This window comes from Parus major, chromosome 10 (genome assembly GCF_001522545.3).
Source record: "Parus major isolate Abel chromosome 10, Parus_major1.1, whole genome shotgun sequence".
In the NCBI taxonomy this organism is placed as follows: Eukaryota; Metazoa; Chordata; class Aves; order Passeriformes; family Paridae; genus Parus; species Parus major.
The window spans coordinates 11,441,732-11,462,050 of NC_031779.1; the positions used below are offsets into that span (position 1 = coordinate 11,441,732).

General features: G+C 38.5%; 1 long non-coding RNA gene across 1 annotated transcript; it reads left to right on the plus strand.

The window, feature by feature from the left end:
- Nucleotides 1-479: 479 nt before the first annotated feature.
- LOC107209089 lies at nt 480-11,691 on the plus strand. Its single transcript, XR_002002164.2, has 4 exons — nt 480-2,556; nt 2,720-2,875; nt 2,960-3,045; nt 5,167-11,691. It is a non-coding gene; the product is annotated as an uncharacterized LOC107209089 (long non-coding RNA).
- The last annotated feature ends 8,628 nt before the right edge of the window (nt 11,692-20,319 follow it).

Here is a 20,319-nt window from a genome sequence, read left to right on the forward strand (position 1 = left end):
AGTGCAGGGCTCACCTTTCAGAGGTCTGTGTTTCCAAAACATCTCTCATGTAAGGCTTTGGCCAAGGCTCATTTAAGCAGAAAACATTTTCCTGGTTTTTTGGGACATTTTCCCCCTGAATGAAGTGAGATCATCTTGTCAAGAAATTTTCTTCTGCTTCTGTTGCAAGTGGTCCTGTTTTTTCACTATCCCACTTTGCCTTTTTGTCCCCAGGTCAGCAGGAAGTGTGTCCAGGATGAAAGAGAAGGAAGCTTTGGGCAATGGAGGAATCCCCAAGAAAAGCAATGGAATTTGCTGCAACAGTCCCTGGCTAAAAGGAGATGAGCAGAAACATTATGCTGGCAGGAAAATGCTCAAGGATGTAATTAGCAACAGTGATAAAAGAACAGGCATGGAAACATGAAATTAAATGGAGCTAAGTATGCAAACCTGCTCTTGCAGTAGGTCACTCAGTGATTTTTAAGACAAATGTGAGTGGGCAGTATCAGCTTTATTCTTAATTTTATATTCATCTGCTGGTCCTCACAGCAAATACTCTGGCCTGTGTTTTCAAAAATCCCACATCTGTGGCAGATTGGCACTAGGGGGGTGTGGGGACTTTGGGGTCCAAGGTGTTTGTCTGTCCTGGCAGTCAGTCCTGCCTCCAGCACAGCAGTGGGGGCTTGTGCCTGCTGAGGTGCTCTGTGACACCTGAGCAGCAATTTTCTAACCTTCCCCCTTAGATGAAGCCAGGAGCCACCTTCATGCTTTAGTTTCAGATCACAGCTGACAAAGCAGTTTCTCTTTTATGTATTTTTCTAGTTTAGTTTTTCAGACGATTTTTAAAAATTGAAATTTATAGTTGAGCTTATCTTTGAAAAAACTGCTTGGAATTCTTCATAGCAGTCAAGTTGTTTTCCAGCATTTCTTTAACTATTTTTAAATTGATTTGTCTCGCTAGTAAATATCAGTGATTTAAGATTTATGATTTTTTTTTCTTCATTTAAATGTTTCTCCTAGGATTAAGCTTGAGATAAATTTTTTCATGTTGCTGCCCACTACTTGCATTCATGGGTAAATTAAACTGTCTGGTTCCTTGTCACTGATTTTTCAAATGCTAGTAATTAAAATGGGAGAAGTATTTTTAATGCCAAAGATTAAACAGATGTTGGTGGATATATTAGGTTTTGACAAAAGTTTGGCAGGTAAAATATAAAGTAAGAATAGCATTCCTATATTATTTATTTTTAATTTTAGCTTTACTGGCCTTTCAAGTGTGCTCAAAAGCGAGATGGATTATTAAAATGTTTGCCACAGTCTATTCTCATACATCCCTAAAACAGGAACATGTGAGATGAGGAACTCATCATCTGGAGAGATGTGTGTAATGGCTGATATCAAACACTGCTCACCCATCCTCAGTGATCACAACCCCCTGAGAGCTCTCCCCAGTTCATTATATCAGCTGAAATTATTCTCTTCCTGCTATGATCCGCCTGCTTTGGTATTTTGTCTCTCCTGACCCTGAAGCTCATTCCTTACGCTGATTAATGTCTTCATATGGTCCTGAAACTCACTGCCCTGCATGTCTGCCCCTGTTTCTCTTATGCTGTTACCTTGTGAGTGATTTCTCATAATTACAGCACATTTTTGTGAAGACACATTGCCTGGTCTGTCCTGCCAGACACAGTCCTCAGAGTCTCAGTAGCTGGAGGGCAGCCAGGCAATATTTTGCAGCTGCTTTTGAAAATCCCAGTGGCTCAGACCTCAGTGATGTTGGACTCAGACATAACCAGATGTCGAGAATTCTTACCAGGCACATCCTGAGCTTCAAAATGTTCACAAATTCTTGTGAATAATGGTGCATCCTATCTAAAGGGTTCTGCTTTAATATCTGTTCTATCTCCAGTTCATACTCCCTATCCCATACAAGTTTAGAAGGAAAAAAATTCTGCAAACCATCTTGTACTCAACTAAATACAGGCCAAGTCTCATCCTGGTATAAGAATGTTGCTAAATAAAAGCTGGTTTAATGTATATTTCTAGCTGTTTGAGGTATTGTCCACATACTGAAATGTTTGCTCTTTCCATACCCTGCTGTATCAACTGCCATACAAGGACCAGCAAATTGCTGATCTAATTCCATGAAATATCATGTGGTGGCTTCTCCACCCTTGGGGAATTCTCCTAGAAAGTCAAAGCTCAGCTGGAAACTATTTTTTGCTGTTGGAAGAGTTGAAAGAAGCTGCCTCCCACCAGCGAGTCAAGCCCGTTGTGCCTGACAGATGTTTGCAGTCCTGCCTGAGAGCTGCAGGAGCTCACATCAGAGCCTTCTCCTGACAAAGCACATCTGAGTGGGCTCCTTTGCTTCGTGTCATTTGCTTTTCCACCCAATTTAGCTCATGTGCCGTGCTCTGTGCAGGGACACCCTCCAGCCAGCACCCAAAGCTCTGGGGGATCTCAGACAAGGGTGCACAGGTCTCCTCTCAGGAGCTCTCTAATCTCAGTTCTGTGAATGAGACAATTCCTGTTCTCAGTGTCTGGTCTAGGGGAAGTAGCAGGTTCCTGAGTTGGAAGGTAGGATAACTTAGACTTTCTCTGGAAGTGGAGAGGTGAAAACCTGGGTTGTTCTGGGAGGCTTTTCAGCATGGCTTATCTGTTTGTGCTCCTGCTCTCTTCTTTCTCAAACTGTTGGGGTTTTTTTAATGGATGATTTTTATTTTTTTTTCCCTATTTATAGTAAACCTGAGAGGTGAACCTATCCTCCATTGGAGCCTGTGGGATTTTCCCCACTGCAATGAAAACAATTGAAAAGGGCATTGTAAGGCACACTCTGCTGTAAAAATCATTTCCTTGCTGTTCTCTCGGATTTGTACTGCTCATTGGTGATTAAAATGTAAGTTTCTGTTTTGATATCAAAGTTAAACTTTGCAAAATCCAGTCTTTCTATGTGATTTTCTCTTTTTCAATGTCCTTACAGTGCCCTACTGGCACTCACATCCTGTCTTTCATTAAGTGTTCCACTGGCTTGCTGAGCATTGCAGAAGAGATACAGGATTGCCTCAGGTGAGTTTTAGTAGCCAGGGTATGGAGGTGTACTTGGGAGTCTGGAAAACTAGAAGAGTTTGACTTAATGCTTTTTATTAGAAACTTACTTTCTTGCAAAAAGTGGGATTTTATTTATTTTCCTTTCTTGGTGAGGGCAGGTCTCTGAAGTAAATGTGATGTGGTCTTCTTCAGTCAGGATTTAACTCCAGGAAAAATGAGCTTCTCCCTGTTTAACTACCACTCTCATCTTGAGGGATCTAGGTGTAACCAGAAATGTAAATATCTGCTTGCTTCCCCAGCTCAGTTTCTGAGAAATTTGGAAGATAATGTCTTTCTCACTGAGAATTTAGGATGTTGTATTATTTCTTAGATGAAAACAGCATCTGCAACTACATGAGCCAAAGTTCCTCCAGCATTTCAGTTTTCTCTCTTAGTAGACCATAATTTTATTTTAGGAATCAGTGAGCTACCCACCCCTGTTCACACTGGGATTCAACAAGCATTTGGTGTCTCTCAGGTGTGTCTGTTTTGTCAGTAACACACACATGCACTGCTCCTTGTGCCTTGTCTGATCCCCGAGTCCATCAGTCCTGGCAATGTGTGTTAGTGTGTCACTACTGACCAATGGCACTTCCCTTTTTCACAGTCTCCCTGTTTTTCATTCATTTTGCTTCATGTTAACTGTATATCCTTAGCATCACCTCTTCTGCCTTTTCCTCTCTTTTGTTTATTTGCTAGTTATGCCCTATCCTGGCTAATTTCATTGTTTATTACTGCTGCTGCATTTATTGAAGAATGGCTCATTTCATCCCAAACCACATAATCTGCACTACTTCCTTTGCTGAGAACTTGAAAAATGTACTTGCAGAAATATTTGAGGATAGGACAGTTTGTGCACTTCAGGCCAAATTAGAGACACAAATCTCATCATCTTTTTTAGGGTGCACATCTAATGCTTCACACAGCACTGGGGAGATTTATGTCCCTGCCTCTGTTCCTCAATTAGGTCACACGTTATTCCTGATTGTATTATGGTTACTGACACATCAGTGCTGTTTTTTATTTTATCCTACCTTTCTTTTTAAGAGCTCTCATGCTCTGTCTTGCAAGTAACCAAATTAATGGCTCCACTATTTGTAATGCAGTGATAAAATCCCTGCTGCCTGCAGTGGGCAGAGGATCAATCCTTATTTCTCCTGTCTTGATGTCCTTTTTCCCCACCTGGTGCTGGAGTGCTGAGTGTCTTGTTTGGCACAGTGGGTGGGGCATGGGCACGTCTGTGGTTTCTGGAAATGCTGCCAATGCAATTGTCACATGCTGCTACTAAATATTGCATTTCTGTGGGTTTGGAAAATCAAAACAGCCACCTTCTCACAGTCTCCCAACTGCAGTTCTCTCTGTCAAGTCACTGAAAGTTTTTGAGATTTTGCTGTTTTATTTTTATGTCATAACCTGTTTCCTCATATTATTAAAAAATAATCAACTGCACATAGCTAGTACAGCTGCAATACAGTACATGCAGATAGCTCTACTGCAGGCTTAAAAATTTAAATGGTAAAAAATGAGTAATGATGCTCAAAGAGTAATGCATGTAAAGTCAAGCACTCATGGCTAGGAAGATTCAGGATTAAAACTCACACTTGCAGGCACCTTCTAGGATTTTCAGAAGGATCTAACCAGGTAAGGTATCTAGTTTCCATAGGAATGTATGAAATATGGTTTAAACCATTATGTACTCTTTAAAATGCAGTTAATTAATTTGTATTTTTGGGTATCTGTATACTTTCAAAAGTAACCCTGGTAAGTGGGAAGTCTGTGTTTAACTGGAAGTCCATGAGATTTAGCCATTAGTGATTTTACATTAGTACTGAGCCCTACATATCTATGGAAAAAATAAATTCTGTAATACTCAGCCACTTTTCAGAAAAGAGGGACTTCCTCGGATGTTTAGGGGATTTCCTTTAGAACACAAATCTGAAAAAAATCAATTGGAGTGACTTAAAATACATAAAGTTTTAAGTTGTTCACAGAAGTGAGGCCATTAATGCAAAACCATCCAGTATATGAAGTTCCTAAAACATAAAAAGCAAGTGTGTTTTGCTTTTGAATGATTAATCTTAATCCAAATTTTTTTTTCAGGTTAAGCATGAATTTTCTTTTTCAGTACTGTGCCAAGTTTTTGCTCTTTGAAGATATCATTAAGAACACCTCAAAGTTCCTCTGCCTCAAACAATGTTGTTTTCAGGAATTGCTTGAAGGTAAGCAGTAATGTAACTTTGTGTTATAAGGTGAATAACTAAGAAATGAGAAAAGAGATGAATTAATGTGCTGTCCATGAAATTAACATTCTGATAATTGTTTGGTTTGTAATTATATTGAATTTAATCTGACAATAATACTAAGAAACTGTGGGTTTTAAAACCATCCTTTGTTTGGGAGAAAACTCTAATTTGTTTAAAACAATTCATTTGCATCTATGTTTTTTCTAAGATTTGTGTTGTTTTTTTTAAATTTTGCTAAACCTTGAATGAGGTGTTTATACAACCAGATCCATTAAGCCAGAGGATAATTCCATTTCAAGAGGAAGAATGAAGGACAAAATTGAATGTGCACTGTTCCTAAGTTAATGGGTGCACAAGGTACCCAAGTGCTTTGTTGTTGTTGTCTCATCAACACGTGAGCTGCTCAGAATTCTTTGGAATGTACATCACTTCTGAGGTGTGAAAGGTGATAACCGATCTCCGTATTTTACTACTGATGGACCTCTCAAATGAAATGCATGTGCTGACATCTCCATGCTTTGGAGATTTAAAGACCTCAAATACTGAGAAAAAATGACTGACCTTGAAACTCCTATCCCAAAATTCCCTTTTTTTAGCACTATTGCTTTGCTGAATATATTAACTTGTGGAAAATCCCATAAAGGAAGATAATATTTCTTGTGTTATTATAAAGCTAAGTCTCATGCCAGATAATTCCAGTGAAACATGTTATTGAAGTGACTCCTGTGTTCCAAGGAACAATTTCTAATGAATGTGAAGGAGGAAAACTTCAGTCTTAATGTTATATATTTTTCATCTATCAGAAATATTTCTGATTCTCAGCTGTTGCTGAAATCAAGATTCTGACCAACTTTCATTGCAATTTATGGTATTTAGGAAAAGAAATACTTTTAGCAATTTGACAAGTATAATTTTCCCTAGGATGTTTTACAGTCATCAGAATGTCAGGAATTTGTTGAATTAAATAAATGCAATCACACACTAAACTTTTCTCTGGTGATTTAATAAAACAGCTTTGTAGAGTTTTGCTCTCCTTCTCTTATTTTTGTGCAAGTGCTGACAAGAGATACTGAGGGATTCCAACAGCAGGGGTCTAGAGGAACATGAGATTAGTCTAATTAAGATTTCAGAAGATTGTCCTCCATGGTTTACATAGTTACATCTATTTTTCCACTACTGCATGTTGGTTATTTGTGTGAAGGGAAACATTCCAGTAGAATATACACAAGTCTGGACCAAAATATTCTCACTATAGCAAGGGAGGCTCTTAAAGCTCTTGTTCCTCTTTAGACCAAATCTAACTTGGACTTGGTCCTGAAATTAGTATTGTCATAAGGATATCTAGAAAATCAACAAAATTGTTGAGATTTTCCTTTCAAAATTGATAGACTGCAAACAAATCTTGATCAGCTTTACATGCTAGTCAGAACAAAACAAGGGCAAGTAGAAAAAGAGCAGAGTTTTTTGTTGCTTGCATTTAATGTTTTCTATGTAAGATGCTGCTAACAAAGCAAACTAATATATTTGATAACATATAATCTGAAAAGGTAGATGGATTTGCCTGGAAAGAGGGGCTGTAATCTTCAGGAGTCACTAGTCCTGGAAGCAAAGACTTCAATAATTTTATTACTGGATGCTCTTCCCCATTGGTAAAATGAGGGAAATTATAATTTTCAGAACAAATCCACAATTTAAAACTGAAACTACACTTTTTCTACTGAAAAAAATCACAGATTTTCATAAAGAGTTCAGTGGTGCTTAAATTCAAATGGTTATATCCATAAACATTAAGGTGATACTGTGTGGTTATAGAAAGATGAGTCGATCCACTCAGTGGGAAACACAATGGGAAAATTCTCTAATACTTTAGGGTGAATTGTAGGTGTTTTTTGCTAGCCCTGTAAAGTGTGATCTCTCTCTCTATATATGAATACATATTATGTATAAAATGTCATTTTTTCTGTATGTAGTTTGCTTTTGGTAAAGGCTTTTTTCCCACTAATTGCATTTTGAATCATTTGTTTTCTAGAATTTCCTAAAAATTATCTGATTTTTGGTAGTTGTTGTTTACAACCATGATAAAAGTATTTAAAAGTGACATTAAGCAGAACAGATCTCACTGGATTTTGTTACATTGTTCAAAAAAGCCTTACTGTAATTCTGGCCTCTTGTGTAGTGGATGTGTGACATAGCAAGACAAAAACCCACCAATTTTTTCTTAAATAAAGAATCCTGTTGCATGATGCAGGAATGAGTGTGATGGATAACAGCCAACACTGTTTGAACAATGAAGCTTTTTATATTGTACAATTTATGGTTCTGTTGATCCAGTTCATTGCAGCTTTTTTTCCCATACAAAACTAACTTTTGGGTTCAAATGTTCACCCTGATGTCAAGGTCTGATATTTTTATTTCTCCTTTTCTCCTAATTTTATTGATTTTTCTAGGCTAAGCATTCCATAAATTAGTTATAGTAAGAAGGCATATTGTGGAATGTGATATAATTGGCAACTGATTGTTGATGTAGGAGATTTATGTCAGCCTTATAGTAATAGTTCCTTATAATTGGAAACATATGTGATTTTTAGTGTCTAGACTTGGGACCTTTCCCAGGAAGGAGTTCCAGGTGGTTATCTAAGCATAATAGGCCAAATGGCTACTTAAAGGCTGCAGGCAGACATGAGAAATATATAAATGTTTCTAGCAAATGTAATTATTTCTTAATTTGACATTTATAAATTGCCCTATATCAATTTACATCTGATGGTTTGACCAGCTGATTTGTTTTGTAAATTCATGTTAAAACCTGAAATTTGCTTTCTGACTGAAATAGAGTAAAATATACTTCATAAGTTCTTGATATACCTGGGTGACAAAAAGCTTTTATCTATATCTTGTGCCTAATTTAGTTGCATTGATGTATGAATGTTTAACTTGAATAGCAAATAGTAACATTTAATAGAATGAATCCTGTGACATTTGGTTTGGTATAGTTAAGTTACCTGGAGCTTTGAGCTTTGTCTTTGTTTGCTAGTAGTCTGATTTCTGGAAGGACCTCAGAAAGGAAACATGTCTGGAAGTTGTAGAGCCTACTAAAACATGTGGTGATTTGATATTTCCTTGATCCCAGTTTGCCTTGAACATGCCTTGCACGTTAAAACATCCCTGGAGAAGGAAAGCACAGTTGGCTATCCCAGCATGAATACTCTGCAAATATTGTTCTGGGACCTGCACTGCCTGTGACTCACAATGAATATTTTCAGCTCTGGTTCTGACTGTACAATAGGAAATGGAAAAGAAAATAAGTGACTTGCTAGGGCCTAACACTGGATGACTTGATCAATGTGGCTTGCACAGAGAACACAGAAGAGCCCACTAGAAGATGTGAAAAGTCCTCTCAATTCAGTTTTCATGTGCCAGATGGTTGTTACTTGTTGTATTTTTATTTTTTTTTTAATCCTACCTGTTAAGATAGCAAAAAACGACATACGTTATCTGGCTCTGCAGCCAAGTGTGTGGTCCAAATTATTTTCACAGAATGCCTGACAAAGTCTGCTTGCTTGTCTGCCTGCCTCAATCATTTTTCTCAACTAATGAGAAAAATCTGCCAAGCATTGTTGGGCTAAGGCACTAATTATTCTCAAACAAATGTTTCAATTTTGCACAAGTCAGGAAGTGTCTCTGTTTTAAATGATTACATGCCAAGATGCCAGAGTAGTTAGACCAGTTTAGTTTGTCAATATGTCTGGAAATCCCAGAGGACCAAAGAGATGAAATCATTAAAAGCAAATGGGTCTGCAGTCTTAGGTGCTCTTTTAGGAAATATTGCTGCAATACTTCTTTTTTGTGTATGTTCATTTTTAATGAGAATTAGTAGGTCTATTTTCCTTCTGGAAATGTTACTTCTTGTGATATTTCTGGCTGCTTTGGTCCTCAGATTCTCTTGGTTTTGGCACTGAATTAAAGGAAATTTTGTGACTAGTCACGCAAGACTGGCTCATCTAATCTCTTCTCAGATTTTGTAGCCTGCTCATCATCACCCTATTTAAGCATTAAGGAAGTTGGTCTCTGATAGTGACAACATTGGAAACTATCTCCTTGTAAAACTTTCAGTTGAATTTGGCAGCTGGAAGAAACTTGAACAATTTGAAGGAAGTTTACAGCTTGTTTTCCAAGCAATGTTCCACCCTTGGGCCTGAACTGCAACCTTCCCTACTCAGAGGTAATTGTGAGCTTCCAGAATAGCATTGTCCCACCTCTGAGCACCAAATGTTTAGGTGACATCAATTTGTGACAAGGCTGAAGGTTCTGATGGTTTGGTGTGTCCCTAGAGAGGGGAGTGCCTCTGCTCAGCTGTACCTTTGCTCATGTGCTGCACTTTTGTCCTCTGCCTTTCCCACTGCTTGTCCTCATCCCAAAATTGCTCCAAAAGCAGATAGATTGCCAGGTGTAGTCTTTTGGGTTTGCTTATGTTTATACCAACAAAATCAGGGTTTTTAAGAACTATCTTCCTGCCTTTAAGTGGGGAGCTGCATCTTTTCAGAGAAAAATGTGTTTTAAAGATGATGAGAAATTCAGAAACTTCTTAGGGATATTTGGAGAGGTTTACTTGAGCCAGATCTTCCGTTTGTTTCATAGATGCATGTTGGATTAATTTGTTTTTAAAGCATATATATAAAGAGTAAAGGAAAAATTAAAGGATTAAACCACCAGAAAGCAGAACTTGGAGCATTTCATGACTTGATTATTTTCCAGCAGCCACCTTTGCCAAGGAAGAAAATGTGCCTAAATATTGTGGTATTTGTATCTCCTCAAACAGTTACTCATAAAGAGATAAATGGGCAGTAATAACATGTATTTCCCTAATGGTTTATGTGGTTTTTTTTAACGCAGCCCCTTCTTATTTCAGGAGAAAATATGAAACCTGGTGCCTGGATACTTTATGTCATTAATTGCTTATTGCCCTTATCTGTACCCACTAGCTTAATTACAATCTGTCTGCTTGGTGCATGGTGTGTGCTTTTTAATATGAATTTTGAGAAATTACTGGTAAAAAGGACATGTACTGTATGGAAAAACCTACTTAGTCTGAGGAGCTGGGCAGTGCTGGCAGCTCCTGGGAGGAGCTTTGGACAGCAGAGGGGTGATCTCAAGTCAAGGCATTGCCAATAAAACGTTCCTGGTTCTCAGGTACAGTGCAGGGCAGCAAAAGCTGAATGAGCTGTGAATCCCAGAGTGTTCTCAAAGTTCAATCCACAGACAACTCCCAGGCAGCAAAGAAGGTTTTCAAATAATGGTGTTACATATTTTGAAAGACTTTCCCTTTTCCTTTTTATTGCTTTTTCTTGTTCAGTCTCCAGTGTTATTTGCTAGATAATTATCTCTTGATTTTGAGGTGCTGGCTGTCCTTGGTAAGACCTAAACCTTACCTGTAATGTCAATTACTTTGTTTTAATCAGGAAATACACACTCCATGCAAACTTTTGATAGACCTCTCTTGCTTTTTTGACTTGTGAGTGTGTCTGCTGAGAAGCAGAGCAAGAGGGAGGGTCTGAATTTGGTTTAGTTGCTCCAAGACCAGTAAAGACCTGGTGGAAGTGAGAATACCAGGACACCCAGCTGTGCCTGGACTGACTCCTAGTGATGCAACATCTTTGTAGGGGTATGAACTTCCCAGGTAGTTTTCCTTCCATTTTAAGAATGTTTTGCACATAAAAGAACTTTGAGCATTTTTGGTGTAGCAGGGATCCCATGTCATGCATCAGTTTCATCACATTCATTCTTGAAATACATTTTATGTCTGTTCACTTAATTTTTAGGAAGTTGTAAAGACACAAAAGAAGAAACTAAATGTTAATGTAGTAGTTTCTTGTAATGGATTAATTTTCATAAGCTAAAGCTGAATACTCTGAAATCAGCTTACACTGCAAATTAAATGTTAGGTACCCCTTCTATTTCCTTACAAGCAAAGAGATTTTCTGTGACTGGCTCCACTGCCATTGTCACTTTGGCATATTTAGGCTAATTCCAAATGTTAGTCCTTCTCTGTACCACTAATACTTCTCTTTCCATAAAAATGTCCCGATTTACTTGATTCTCCTTTTTCTTTTGTGTGTGTAAAACTGAAATTTGAGCACACTAAGTTTAGCTGCATGTGCTTGTCCTATATAAACCTTTTTACACTGAAGTTTAGTTTTATAAACAACCACAGTTTCTTCAAGTGAAAAGCTGTACTTTCCTTCCAAGAACACTTCCTATTTTGTCTGTCTACATGAGCTAGTTTGCAGAAGTGCAATTGAAGTCTAGTGGGAGTAGCATTCCATTGTAGCTACACAAGTGTTGCATTGTTATAAAAAGAGAAAATATTGCCATATAAATCCTATTCCTCTTCTTTCCCACAACTTGTTATAATTCTACCTAATTCAGTAGAAACTTTATTATAGTTAATTTTATCTTTTTAAAAATAATAATTTCTCTGGAATTATAACTCCACCAAGTAAAAAATGTTAAAATATGTGCAGCTGAAATAATGTGGAGGGGGTTTGAGAATTTTTAATTTGTTGCTTCAATTTGAAGGTTCTTGAATTGCCCTCTCAGCAGTTTGCACCTCTTTGCACCTATTATGTAACCATAAATTTCAACTGTTGAACTGATTTAATGTGGCTCATCATTTATACCTGAACTTTTGCTTTTCTTTTTTTTTAGTGCAACCTAAAGGATGTCCTGATTGAAAAGAAGCTGCTGGGCCTCTGATTTGTTTTATTCTGAGCAGGAAATGTATCAGCACTGTTCAAGAAACCAGTAAATTGTTCTTTCCATGGTGCTTGGGAGGGTGATGAAGTGTCTTCTCAGGGGTCTTGCTCTTCAGTTATTTCTCAGTGCATCGGTAACATCTGAGTGTTGCATCAAGTCATTTTCCTATGAGAGTGGAGCTTTCTCTTGCACAGGTTAGCCATAAACTCACCCTAAGGGGCTGGAGCACAATGAATGTGAGATTTAAGCTGTCAGGTACATGATTGCACATCACACTAATCACATTCCTTGTGATGGAAAAGAGGGGAGACAGAGGAGATTCACTGCTCCGGCGAGACACCGGCATTGTGCAGGCAGCAGGGATAATTCTCTCTGCTCCCTGGTGCATTGGTGCTGCTGCTGCTGTGCTTGGCAGGAAAGCATTCAGCCTCAAAGGTTATAAAGTTTATAGCTCTTCACAGTGTGTCACTGCCTTATGTAACCCAGTAGGGCACAGCTATGGAAGGCGCCTTCTTGAAGAGCTTGTCAATATATTTTGTCATGTCAGGATTGATTGAACTGCAAACATAAGCTGTGTGTCTTAAGACAACACTTTTTTCTTGCAAAGTTACGGTGTGGAGCTAAATCTGCAGCTTGCTGTAGGTGCTTCATTCTCCTCCAGCAAGGGTCCTCCCTGTTTCTTTAGCAGGAAGCCTCTGTGCCCCAGCCTAAAAAATGGGAGTCAGTGATGCACAGGGTTTTGGCTGAAAGTGGATTTGGTTGCAACATGTAATTGAGCAGAGTGACAGAGGTTTTAAATTATGGAGTTGATTTTAAGAGCTGACACTGGCATTAAATGTTCTATATTTGGAGCTCCTGCTTTAGTGGCTAAAATGGACATTTATAGATAGAAAATGTGATGTGAATTCCCCTTGTGGGCTTGGCAGATTGGTTTGAGAGTGATTTCATTTTTTGTGTGTAACTTTCTTTTGGCAAGAATGAGTGCAGGGGGTGGTGGAGAGGTCAATTTGTCTGTGTTTATAGGTGCTGACAGGTTTTCTGAGATTTAATTTTAAGTCAGCTTGTTTAAAAATTGCATGGCAATGTTTTTTTAAAATACACCGTTGCCAGATTTTGTGTTAACTTGTATGTGTATACCATCAATTTAGTGACACAAATTGGCTTTATTGATAACCAGAATGTTGCAGTTAGCCAATAGCCAATCTGAGCTTTCAAAAGTTCAAACTGTATTTTATAAACCTACACATTCCATGGGTTTCATATGTTGTTAAGAGCTAACTTATGCTTTTAGCAATTAACCCAGTTAGTAAGGTAACTACCCAGTTAGTAGGGTCTTTCTGTGAGTTTGATATTTAATGATAGTTTAAAAATTTGAGGGTTTCAGGTGTTTGGAAAAGAGCTGCTTTACAGGTAGAAAAAGTCATCATAAAAGTTGTGATTATTTCCAAATAAGATCAAATTTGCATTATTAGAAAAAAAAAGAAGGCAAAATTAATTATTTATAGCAGCCTGCATTTAAAGTATCTTTAACCTCAAATATTTTCTTGTACCTTGCTTTCTGAAGTAGCACCTCTCACTTGATCATGAACTGATCTAAACCGTAAATTAAGATTAAAAACAGTGCCAGTAATACTGAATGGTTACACTGCAGGAATCATAGCCAGTTAAAATTGAGAATTTCTGAAAGGGGGGGATAAACTCTTAATCTTAAACATCACTGGAAAAAATTGCAGCCCTGATCTCCACAGGGAAGGAGGGGAAAAACATTGATTCAGAAAACATGTGCTGCACTCCACTGTATAAATCTGGATTTCAAAAATAAACTTTTTTTAGCTTGCTTGAAAGTTGTTGCTGACTACTGCCAACTAGAAAATTTAATAAAGAGTCTAACTTGGTGCAGCCCAAGCCAGCTCTGCAAACACATGCTTTCCTGCTGAGATCAGAATGAGCATCCAGTGCAGGGTGTGTGAGCCAGGCTGCAGGAGCAGGGCTGTGGCCATGAATCCCTGCTCCATGAATCCCTGCTCCATGAATCCCTGCTCCATGAATCCCTGCTCCATGAATCCCTGCTCCATGAATGAATCCCTGCTCTGATCCCAGCCATTGCACTGCTCCATGCCTGGCATCGCTGCTCAGAGTGTGTGTGCAAAGCTCTGCTCCAGCTCTGCTGTGCAGCTTATGTTTTCCATTATTTTAGCAAGGCTCTCCCATCTGCAGGCTTACTCTGTTTGTAAATGGACACATTTACCTTCCCAGATGAAAAATCTTTTTATAGATGTCTTGTGCTCTCCTTGCATATCTTCTACTGCAGGATTTTGGAATTCGGCCATAACCGTTTTTGAAACAGCCTCTTAATACAAAGAGAGAAAATTAATAGATTGTTTTAAAAGTCACATAATTTTCATTAGTTCTCTTTGAGAAGCTTTTTCAAATCTAAATTTAGATATTGGATTCAGTATTGATGGGGAAAGGAGTTGAAAACCTATTTTTACTTTCAGTCAAGAAGAATCCAGCTTTTGTTTAGCAACATGTGGTGATAAGAGAGGGCTGAGTTAGTGAGGGCAGCACGTCAGGCTCTGTGTCAGGGTTTGTGTTTCAGCCCAGATCTTTATCCTCCTCCCAGAAAGGTCTGGGACTGTGGGGAAATGGGTTTGCTTGCCTTGTTTTGGGAGGAGAGTCATGTAATGCTGAGCAGCACCAATGCAGAGACCTGCCCAGGCATGTCCAAATCTGGCCAGGTACCCTGGGACTGGGACAGGTCCGTGAACAAAGGGAGGAACCATTTATAGCCACAGGAGCAGCCACTTCATAGAACACCATCCCTGGCTCTGTGCTTCCAAATGAACATCCCTTTCCAAAATGGCAAACAGGAAGAACATTTTTTTTAATTTTTTTTTTTGTTGTCAAAAGCTAAACTGGAAAAAATGTTGCCAAACTGTCTTCCCAAGATTTTGGTATAATGGGATGTGGAGGCTTGGGAAATAGCAAAGAGAGTTCTCTTGTCTTTGAAAAACTGAGTGAGAAAGAATTTAGGCTATCAGTGATGGCATAGTATAGGAAGAAAGATCCATAAAATACCCTGCTGTGCAACTGTCTCATCTGAATTGCCCAAACTGGATTGAGAGAGATTTTGGTTTTGCTTCTGTTATTATTTATTTACTTGTTAAGGGTGAGAAAAAAAGGCAACCTTCTACCAATTTCACAAAAGGGCAAATCATTCCTTTTTTTCTCGCTCAGTCTCAAGATCATCTTGCTCAGTGTGAAGGCCAGAGTCCAAGAGGTGAGAGCACATACATGGGCAAGAATATGTGCTGGCAATTATTGTGTGAAGTGATTTTTTCTACCTATATGCAGTAGGACCACTTCAGGCAATACTTTTGACTTTTGATTTTTTTCTGTTGTTTGTGGGGCTCAGACATTACTTGTGGGGATGTTACATCTCAATGCCTTCAACAAGTTCCCCTTGCCTCCATTTCTAAATACAGCACCCAGGCTACCTGTCCAAGCCACTGAGGCACTTCTGGCTTGATTGTAAAAACCACAGATCTGATTACCTCACACAAGCTCTACAACAAAGCAGTGATTGCCCATTCAGAAGTATCCTATATTCAGCCTTTATTGTGAGCTCGTAGTGTTTTGTTTCTCTGGCATTTGGGCTCTGTGTTCACCATTCTGACTAATGCAGAGAAAATCTGGAGTCACACTTTCATGTCTCTCTTCTGATCATATTTGTTATTCTAAAGTAATACCACTGTGGCAGTGGTTTAGTTAGCAAAGCAAATAATGTCTGTTCAAATGAGTGAAAAACTTATCTTCTTTTATGTCTGATGACATGGCAACATTTATACTTTATACATATATATATATATATATAATAGTTTTGGGAGGTGCTTTCCAGCAGTGTTGCCATTCTTGCTTTTTAATCTGCAATGTGATATGATGTGTTTGAATTAAATTATTGCAAACACTTGTGCCTGTTGGAAGAAGAAGCATTTGTTGTCACAGCAATGGGGACAGTGGGAAAAGCACTGAAGGAAGTTTCTTCATAGGACAGGTGTAATGGATGAGTTTGTACTGCAATTGCTCACTCCATGTGTAAAGTGAGTAACTCAGCCTCTTTTATATAAAACTTTTCTAGTACAAATTTTCCTACACAAAAAGTGATAGTAGAATAAAAAATTAACTAAATGGATTTGGGAGATGAATCTGGATAAACATTTAGGTTTTTTTTTTTCCAATTAATTAAGTTTTGGGATGCATAGTACTCATCCTTGAGCCCGTGATAATTACAAGAAATAAAAACAAGTTAGCAGATGAATAAAGGTAGTCCTAAAGTACTGAGGGAAAAAAGAGAGTTGTTCATCCTTATCTGAAATACAGGAAAAGTAAGAATTTTCATGTAGCATTTGCCTGGAATCATTCTGGATTATCAGTACAATTTGAATCAATATTTTTGATTTTAAATTGAATGCTCTTGAGCTCAATAATGGAGTATTGTAATACTAAGCTTCTTGACTCCTGCTTTGACTAGTTTAGGTGGGTATTTTTAGTTATTTTCCTGTCATTCCTTGTTTCCAGGTGGGATATACACAGTTTGTCCTAATTTTTCTATGGAGTCTCACCCTTATACAAGAACTAATATTGTAGATCCATAGATAAAATTCTGCAAGTAAATGCATTCTCTGCTCTCATGGGATTATGGAGATGTGGGTGAAAGATTAAGTTCCCCTGAGGAAGTGGGTAATTTTGATTTTTTGGAAACTTCAGCTGAAGTCTTACATGTACATTGGTGTCTGTGGTTTCACTCCCTTCACTTCATTTTGGTTTACAGTCATGATGAAAAAATAAAATTAAAATAAAAATGAAACAGGCAGTACCCAGAGCCAATTGGCCTGTGTGCCATTTGTGTGAGAGATTCTTGAGGTTTGGTTTTATTGTGTCAATCTGAAGCATGAGGCTGCTCCAAGGAAAGGGATGGCAAGAAGTGTTCTGCTAACTAGGCAATTGCATTACAGTAACACTAGAAGGCTGAGAAACCAAGACAAGAAATGCAATTCAAATGTAGGAACTGCACAGCATTCAGGAGAAGCAGGATAAAGTTTGCAGATGCTGTGGCTTTGCTGCTTACTCTTGGACCTCCAGCTGTGTGTTCCTGAAAAGAAATCCTTGCCATGAAGAAACATTTGTATATGAACTAGATCATTTTGAAATGCCCATTTTGTAGAAGTTTTTAGGGAAAGCAAGAAACCTGATAGCTGAAATTTCAATGAATTGGCCCCTTTGGCAATTATTCCCAACAGAAGCAAACACCCTGAGAATTTTGCTTGGCACAGCCCACAACAATTGTTGTATGGTCTGCCTTTAACTATGCAAAATTTGCCTAGGAAAAAGTGGGTTTAAAACTTAAGATATTGCTTGTAAGGTTTAGATTTAGGATATTGGGGTGAAGGCAGTCTAGGTTGGATTCTGAACTGCTGCTCTGTTTTCATATAACCCCAAGTTGTTTTGTCCTAGAAATGCAAAATTCCAGAGTCATCTCACTTAACTGAGATGTTAATTTTAGGATCACACGTGTCCCAGATTCTCAATATAGTCAATGAGATACAAGCATCTCTGAAGGGTATTTTGCCCCCTGCATGAGCTGAGCCTGCCCTGAAGGTAACTTCTCTTTGTCCATGTGGTTGTGAGATGTGCATATGACCAGACCCAAGATTTGTGATGCCTGATTTATGTTTGGGATTTTGCCCTAACTATGTTTGGGATTGTACCTGAGCAAGTACGTCTTAGCTTTACTTTAGGGAAAATTGACTTGTGGCATTTAAATGTATAACAACTTACCTTAAAATGTCTGAAAAGTGTGCAGGGAATCTTTCTGAAGCTAGAATTCTGACTTCAGCTGCCAGGACAGAGGGGCAGGCTAAAGGAAAGTAGCAATCGATATTATGCAGCATGTAAGTCTGGGAAGTGTACAAAACTTGGATACAGGGAGAGGCACCATAAATCCTCTAGATTTTCAGGGACATGGGTCAGGGAACTTGCTGTCTCGTATTTGAGGTCAGAAGAAATTGAGGAGAAGAAGAAAGATGTGGTGCTGACAGAGCACAGGTGAAGGGATGATGGAAAGCACAGAGCTGGGCTGAGGACAAAACATGAAGAGCAGAGACATACTGTGACAGTTGAATAGGGGGAATTGGGGCATGCTATAAATGATGTTCTTAATGTTTTCCACATTTGGAATAAAATACAGGGTGAAACCTCATTTTTGAATACTTTGTGCAATTCCAGCTGTCCCACCTAAAGAATATGATGAAAGTTGTGAAGGCACAACAGAAAGCAACCTGATCAGAGGGATGAGATGGCTTCTGGGCAAGGCAGGATTCAGTGACCTGGGTTTCTCCAGTTTTGAGAAAAGGTGACTAATAAGGGGGAGGCAAGGTATGCTGGAGCTACATAAATGAGGGAGATTGTGATTATTTATTCTCATTTGACAGAAAACAAGTGATCAGCCAACACCTAATTAAATTGTGGCAATTATTACTGCAGGATGCTGAAGATGCCAAAGTAGAAATGTTTTCTTAAAATGGTTAGATAAACTCATGGAAAAAATAGTTCATAAAGAGCCATTAAAGATACTGATGTAAAGCCAGGCTCCAGCTCAGGAAATTTCAAAACTGCAGGTTTGCTGAGAATTGTCAGGACATACCCTATGCTTGTCCTGTGTTCATGACCTTTCCTTTAGCATCTGTTTTGGCTGTTACCAAAGACAGGACACTAGGGCTAAATGAATCTTTGGTTAACCTGCCATGTGGGCTTCTTGCTAAACCATACAGTACAGGCCTGCACTAAGTGTCAACCATGTAAACCGGATGCAGTTTTGCCCTAAAAATTCTAACATCTGCATAAATTACTCTTTCATCTACAGTATTATTTAATCATGTGAATAAACCCCTATCTTCTGGGCTAAATTTAGTGGTAAAATTATGACTCTTTTTTTCCCACTGTGCTGTCCTGCACTGTCTTCTCTCTATCAGGTTATATTGACACTGGCCCATATTATGTGTATTTTAATCTGGTCTATGAAAATCATCTTTTGGTACTTCACTGTCGCTGTTTAATAAGAATACTGACCTGGGTCAATTACCTTTAATTATCTAGAAGACATCTTTTTAGGATAAGTATAACCTTGAAATATTATTAACTAATATGCAGACCCTGGTGTATAGGTCTCATTGAAAGCTGTTCCACAAGCAACTAATAAATGAAATCTAATGAAACTGCTACTATCTTTTTGGACTTATTAGTCACATCACTTAAAATAGCTTTTGCTCCAATCCCCATTGTTCTGTCTTCTTTAGAATAACAATATTTTCAATCTCCTGCTGAAGTGCTGCTTAGAGAGCCAGAACTGAGTGGTGAGCACAGTGGGATGCTCTATGCATTCTGGAGCTGTTCCTAGGGTTTACTCCCAGAAGACTTTCACACCTGTGTGACAGTCAGCAGCAGGCCAAGAAGCTTTTTTAACATTTTTCATGCAAACTGATCTTTAGCTTGAAGTTTGGGTGGTGAACAGCACAAAGAGAGCAACTGCTGCCCAGAGTATGGAAGGGGATTACGGCCCAGAGAAGGCTGTTTGTAAGAGAACAGAGAACATGAGGTTTGATCAAATGCCAAATTAATTTGTTGCAAGTTAGCTTGAGTAAATAGACATCATCTGAGACCTCCTAGTGTGTCATTAAAAGCTGAATATCAGTCATGTCTTACAGATGGGAAAACTGAAGAAGAGAAAGATTAAATGGCTTTCCTATGTGTAAAAACAAGGCACTAACAGAACTAAGAGAAGAACTGAAGCCTCTGGAGTCCCATTTTCTTCTCTGTTGGACCATGTTGTCTCAATTACAGGGGCAAGGACACTAAGGAAAACAGGCCTGTGTGGGGGGCTCTTTCCCTCTGATCTCTTTGCATGTCATTCCTCTAAGAGAACTCCTTCAAGGATTTCAGCAAAAGAATGTGCTTCTAAAAGCCATTTTGATGAAATCCCAAGACTAGCAGCAGCCAGCAAGCCTTTCTCACTTTCCAGCTTGATAACAAGTCTCACCGGTTGACAGTTTATTTTCTTTCCAACAATCAAGTCTTGAGTGAAAGAGCACTTGATTCTTGAGTAGGCAATAACAAGCGTAGGCATGGAGTTGTTGCCACTTGTGCTTTCATTTCAACAGCAAAGTAGAAAACCAGATTTGCTGAAAATGAATTGAAATGT